The sequence below is a fragment of the Phyllostomus discolor genome, chromosome 1 (assembly GCF_004126475.2).
Source record: "Phyllostomus discolor isolate MPI-MPIP mPhyDis1 chromosome 1, mPhyDis1.pri.v3, whole genome shotgun sequence".
NCBI lineage: Eukaryota > Metazoa > Chordata > Mammalia > Chiroptera > Phyllostomidae > Phyllostomus > Phyllostomus discolor.
In genome coordinates this window covers 116,706,592-116,713,474 of record NC_040903.2, presented here as the reverse complement: position 1 = coordinate 116,713,474, position 6,883 = coordinate 116,706,592, and the positions used below count along the sequence as shown (strand labels likewise).

Below are 6,883 nucleotides of genomic sequence, written 5' to 3'. Positions count from 1 at the left end.
CTGATCTACACCAGCCAGGACCAATAATCACCTTTTTGATAATATAAAATTGTATTTTTAACAAGGGTCCTAAGGATTCTAGGTTTTGATAAAAAGTGTGGTTTAGGGTAGCTCAGTGGATTGAGTGCCGGTCTGTGAACCAAAGCATAACTGGTTTGATTCTCAGTCAGGGTACATGCCTGGGGTGTGGGCCAGGGCCAGGTCTATAGTATGGGGCATGCCAGAGGCAATTAGATATTGATGTTTCTCTCCCTTTCTTCTCCCTCCCTTCCCTTCTCTCTAAAAATAAGTAAAATCTTCTTAAAAAGTGTGGTTAGGGAAGCACTTTTAACCTTAATTGTATCAGATAACATGTACAATAAAATTAAATTAAAGGGTGGGCTGGGATGGGGTAAAAGGCAGAAAACTGTACATGAACAATTAAATAAAAAAATAAATTAAATTACAAATAATCATTTAACAAAAATAATTTCCTTATATAAACTATTAATAGATACCGAAACACAATATGGTTTTAAAAATGAAATCATTTGTATATAGTTGTATTCATAAAGTTAAGTACACTAATCAAAAGCTATACAACATTAGCAAATCCAAATGCAAACAAAGGTATTCCCCTGAATTGCATGTTTCATCGAGCATCGAAAACCACCATTTTAGGCCTTTCCTTGTACAATGTTCTGTATTCACATTCTCTGCATCTGATGTTGGACCCTTGGATTTTTTTTCATATTCTGTGTGACATTCTCCATGATATATATCATTGGCTGCTGCTTTTGGGGTTGGACATCCTTCTGGGTGTCCATGGTTAGTCCTCACATAGCTCTGAGAAACTCCCTGTTCAGTCTCAATAATCACTTTAAGTGTAAGTGGTTTAAATGCTTCGATCTAAAGACATAGGGTAGCTGAATAAAGAAGACAAGAACCATATATGATGTCTAAATGAGACCCACCAGAACAAACACAGACATGGACTGAAAGTAAAGGATGGGGAAAATTTTTTTTCATACAACTGGAGATGAAAAAAAGTTGAGGTAGCAATACTTACATCAGACAAAATAGACTTTAAAACAAAGGCTATAGAGAAACAAAGAAGGACACTTCATAATCCAAGAGGTGGATAAAGCCCTTGTAAACATTTATGCACCCAAAATAGGAATACCTAATTATATTTTTTAAATCTTGGTGGAGATAAAGGGAGAGATTGACAGTAATGCAGTCATTGTAGGGGATTTCAACACACCATTGATGTCAATGGATAGATCTTCCAGACAGAAAATCAACAAGGAAACAGCAGTCTTAAATGATATACTAGATTAGAATTTAATTGCTATCTTCAGAGCATTTTACCCACAAACAGTAGAATCTGCATTATTTTCAAGTACACATGGAACATTTTCTAGGGTGAAACACATGTTAAAACACAAAACAAGTCTCGATAAATTTAAGGAGATTGAAATCCTGTCAAGCGTCTTCTCCATCCACAATGGTATGAAACTTGAAATTAATTACCAAAAATTAAAAAACCTGAAAAACACACAAAGACGTGGAGGTTAAACCATGTTACTAAACAATGAACAAGTTAACAATGAGATCAAGAAAAATATCAAAAGATACCTTGAGACAATGAAAATGAGAATGTGACTCCTAAACTAGGGGACACACTCAAAGCAGTCCTAAGAGTGAAATACAAAGCATTAGATGCCTGCCTCAAGAAATGAAACAAAACAAAAAACTCAAATAAAAATGTGACCTTATACCTAAAAAAAATAAATGAGAAAAAGAACAACAAAGCCCAAAGTGAGTAGGAAGAAAAAATTTACAATCAGAGCAGAAATAAAAGAAATACAGTCTTAAAAAAAAACACAGTACAAAAGATCAATGAAACCAAAAGCTGGCTCCTTGAAAACATCAACAAGATTAACAAAATTTTAACTAGACTCATCAAAAGAAAAAGAGAGGGAGGGCGCAAATAAATGAAATCAGAAGTGAAAGAGGAAAAGAAATACACAGAAATACAAAAGATCATAAGAAAATACACACAACTAATGACAACAAACGTGATAATATGGTAGAAATGGATACATTTCTACAAATATATAATCTTCCAAAACTGAATCAAGAAGAAACAAAAAATCTGAGCAGGCTGGATGATCCAAGTTCTGGCCAAGATAGAAGCATAGGTAGATAGGCTTCACTTCCTTGCACAACCAAAAGAAGGGTAACAACCAATTTAAAAACAAAAAAAAAAAATCAGAACTTCCAGAAAATCAAACTGTACAGAAGTCCAACAACCAACAAGTTAAAGAAGAAACATTCACCCAGACTGGTAGGAGGGGCAGAGACAGGAAGCTGTGGCAGGAGGAGGTTCAATAAGGTGGCAGCTGGCAGACCAGGGAAGGCAAGTGAAGGTGCAGACTGGCATATCCCACATTCGCGTGCAGATAAATGGGGAGGAACAATGAGGAACAACTAGGCAGTAAGACAGACTGTAAAATCCAGGGTTCCAGATGGGAAACTAAACCCTCAAAACCTATGCCTGGAAGGCCCTGGCTGGTGTAGATCAGTGAATTGAGCACGGGCCTGCAAACCAAAAGGTCACCAGTTTCATTCCCAGTCAAGGCACATGCCTAGTTTGCAGGCCATGTCCCCAGTAGAGGATGCAGTAGAGGCAACCACACATTGATGTTTCACTCCCCCTTTTTCTCCCTCCCTTCCCCTCTCAAAATCTTAAAGAAAAAAAAAGTCTTCTTGCTGGATTGAAGACTGGACCTGTGGGGGTTCCACTGGAGGGGCCAACAGGATCCTAGAAAGTATACAAGCTCACCCACCCCCACCCAGGAATCGGCACCTGAAAGAGCATGATCCACTTATGGGAAGTGAGGGAAGTGACTGAAAACCAAGCAAGAGGCATTGTTTCCTCTCTGAACTCTCCCCCACATACAGTGCCACAACACAGCAAAGTGGGTTGCCCCACCCTGGTGAATACCTAAGGTTCTGCCCCTACAATGTAACAGGTGCACCAGCAAATTAAAGAACAAATAAAAATTCCAGAAAAAGAACTAAGTGACAAGGAGATAGACAACCTATCAAGTGCAGAGTTCAAAACGCATAATCAGGATGTTCACAGAAATGATTGAGTACAGATGCAAAATAAAGGAAGAAGTGAAGGCAAAGTGAAATAAAAAAATATACAGGGAACCAACATTAAAGGGAAGAAAACTGGGACTCAAATCAACGATTTGGAACAAAAAGAAGATAAACATTCAACCTGAACAGAATGAAGAAATAACAACAGCAAGAAATTGAAAACTTTTTTGAACAAATAATGAAGAAAAACTTCCCCGATCTGGCAAAGGAACTAGATGTGCAAGTCCAGGAAGCTCAGAGAATTCCAAAGAAATTGGACCCAAGGTGAAACACACAAAGACACATTATAATTAAATTACCCAAGATTAAAAATAATGAGAGAATCTTAATGGAGGAAGAAAAAAGGACAGAGTAACCTATAAAGGAGTTCCAATAAGCCTATCAGCTGATTTCTCACAAGAAATCTTGCAGGCAAGAAGGGGCTGGAAAGTATTCTGAGTCATGAAAGGCAAGGACCTACAACCTGGATTACTCTATCCAGCAAAGCTATCATTTAGAATGGAAGGGCAGATAAAGTGCTTCCCAGATAAAGTCAAGTTAAAGGAGTTCATCATCACCAAGCCCTTATTATATGAAATGTTAGAGGGACTTGTCTAAGAAATAGATGTTCAAAACTATAAACAATAAAATGACAGCAAACTCACAGTTATTAACAACCACACCTAAAAACAAAAACAAAACTAAGCAAACAACTAGCACAGGAACAGAATAAGAGAAATGGAGATCACATGGAGGGTTATCATAGGGGGTTAGGAGGGGGAATAATGGGGGGGGGAAGGTACAGGGAATAAGAAGCCCATTTGGTAGGCATAAAATAGACAGGTAGAGGTTAAGAATAGTATAGGAAATGGAGAAGGCAAAGAACTTACATGTATGATCCATAGGCATGAACTGGGGCAGGGGGATGGTGGATGGAGAGGTGGTGCTGGTCAGAGTGGGGAAAAGGGGAGAAGAAATGGGACAACCGTAATAGCACAATCAATAAACACACTAAAAAAAAAGTCAATCAACCTCCCTCACACCAAAATATGAAGTGTAAAGAAAAACTAAATAAGAGAAAAAACGTGGGATATCAAAACAAATTAAATATGTCACTAATCATAATAAGTATAAAGTAGCTAAAATCTCTTGGTAAATGACAAAGAGGTTCAGAGTTGATTATTTTTTAAATAAGCAAATTTAGTGTTTATGCTGTGTAAAACACACAAACCTGAAGTACAAGATTTTCAATTTCTTGCTTTTCCCCTTCTTCTGGCATGCCTATGCTGCAATTAATTAAAGTTGTCCCAGGGGCTGCTTACACTATTCTCATTTGGGGGGGATTCTTTTTTCTTGTTGTTCTAGTTAGTTGTTTCTTGCAACCTTATTTTCCAAATCATTGATTTGGTTCTCGGCATTATCCACTCTACTGTTGTTTCCTTGTAAATTTTTCTTTTTTTCAGTAAGTGTATCCTTCATTTCTGACTGGGTCTTTTTTATGCTGTTGAGGTCCTCACTAAGTTCCTTGAGCATCCTTATAACCAGTGTTTTGAACTCTGCATCTGATAGATTGTTTATTTCCATTTTGTTTAGTTCTTTTTCTGGAAATTTGATCTGCTCTTTCATTTGTGGCATGTTTTTTGTCTCCTCATTTTGGCAGCCTCCCTGTGTTTGTTTGTATGTATTAGATAGAGCTGCTATGACTGTCTTGGTAGCATGACCTAGCATAGTAGGTGTCCTGTAGTGTCCAGTGGCACAGCCTCCCCTATCCCCCATGCTGGGTACTCAAGGGGGGCTGAGTACACCCTCCTCTTGTAGTTGAGCCTTGATTGCTATTGGCAGGTCAATGTGAGGGATTTACCCAGGCCAGTCAGTTGCAGGGACTGACTGTGACCACTGACCACCAACCTCAGCGCTCCGTGGAGGATTGGCTGGGCAGGGCCAGGGTGGTGGTGCTCCAGTGTGGTCTGTAGCTGTCCACTGGGAGCACTCTGGGGTTTTCCATGTGTTGCTGGCAAAGGTCAGCCCCCACCTGTGTTTTGTGTGGGGCCACCTTGCCTGGGCTATAAAGCACTGAGATGTTTGCTACTTGTGTTGAGCTTGGAGATTCCCAGGTGAAGCCAAACAGTGAATCAAGGCTGGCTGATGCCAATGGCATCCCTGGGGCCACTCACAAGAGGTACAGGGACTTGGGGCTCACTGAGATCGTCTGTTGCTTATTTGATAAGATTTAGAAGTTGTGAAGCATGAGCCAAGATCAGCATTTATATGGAAAAGTCATGGTTAACAGTTTGGGTGGGCTCTTAAACTGGGTGTGATTGAATCTTAGGGGATCTCCAGGGTTAGGCTAACAGTGTTTGCCAGGTTGGTGGAGTCTCAGATATGGCATGCACCTGCCAGCTCTGTGGCTCTGTTGGGGAAGGGCTCAGAAAAGGGACAATGGCCTCTGCCCGCCTTCCTGTCTGGGGGAAAGCTGTCCCCCAGTTCTTGTCTTGATACCAGACACTTCAGTTCCTCCTTGTATGCCACTGTTGCTTTTCAAGCTGCTACCCAGTGCTGGAGCTCAGAGGGAGTGAGTCTGAGTACATCAATAAGTGGGTTCTTTATGGGGAATTGCTTGGGACTCAAAAGGTTTCTTACATTGACTACATCCTTGCTAGTTTTTGCTGCCAGAAGATGTGGGGACTTATCTTCCTGGAACTGGAATCCTGGGCTGAAGGGCCTGGGGCTGGGACTCCATGCTCCCAAGATATCCCTCCCTAATTTTTATCCATCACATGTGGATGTGGGTTTAGCCCATTTCACATCTCCCCTCATCCTACCAGTCTGGATGGATGTGGTTTCTTTTATTCTGTAGTTCTCCAACTTCCATTCAACTTGATCTGACAGTTCTGAGTAATGGTTGTTATTTTCACTTAGCTTCCCAACCCCCTCTAATCTGGCTACCATTGATTAGTTCTCTGTATCTATTAGCCTGTTTTCTTTGCTCATTAACTTTGTTCTTTAGAGTCCACTATTGTGCACACCTGAAACTATAAATAATATTGAGTGTCAATAAATAAATGATTATTCTCTTCATTCTCTCTGTCCTTAACTTGCTTTATATTTGATATATATTTATTTACTTTCTCCTACTCTTTTCTACATTAGATTGGATCATCATTTCCAACTCCTTACTGTCCCTCCCCATATTAGAATTATACTCCATGTGTCGCCATGTGACTCTGCAAAGCCTCAGACTGTTGTCAGACAGGGACTGTGCCCAGGGTGGGTCTGCCTCAGCCAGCCTGTAGTGTATCGGTTCTTGATTTGTGCAGGAAAGATTTCCCAATACAACTCCAGGTGCTTTTGAGAGTGTGTTTATTAAAGCTGGGGACAGCAAAACAAAGAATAGTGTTAGGATAGACAAAAAAACAGGACAGAGCCTAGGAGGTGCTATACTTTTGCTCTCTGGAGGAGTTATAGGAAAGGAGTGAGCCAAGATAGGGCTGCTCTTAGATCACTGGGAAGTAAAGGTCACAGTGACAGAAGTGAGCCTTAGTGGGCTGTTTTAGCTCACTGGAAAGTCAGAGAAAAAGGAGGCTTTGGAGACAAGATCAGGGGTAAACCTGGGGTAACAGACTGCTGTCCACTGCTCCTCTAGTTTTAAGTCTCACAGGGACCCTTAGAGTTTAGGAGGAATTAAAAAGTTCATGCCCAAGAAGGGGCATGGGTGTGCTCTACAGTGAGCCCACATTGGGTCTTTGTCTTAAGG

General features: G+C 40.4%; 1 pseudogene; it reads right to left on the bottom strand.

Moving 5' to 3' along the window:
* Positions 1 to 613: 613 nt before the first annotated feature.
* Positions 614 to 831, bottom strand: LOC114493449 (annotated as a pseudogene).
* Positions 832 to 6,883: the final 6,052 nt, after the last annotated feature.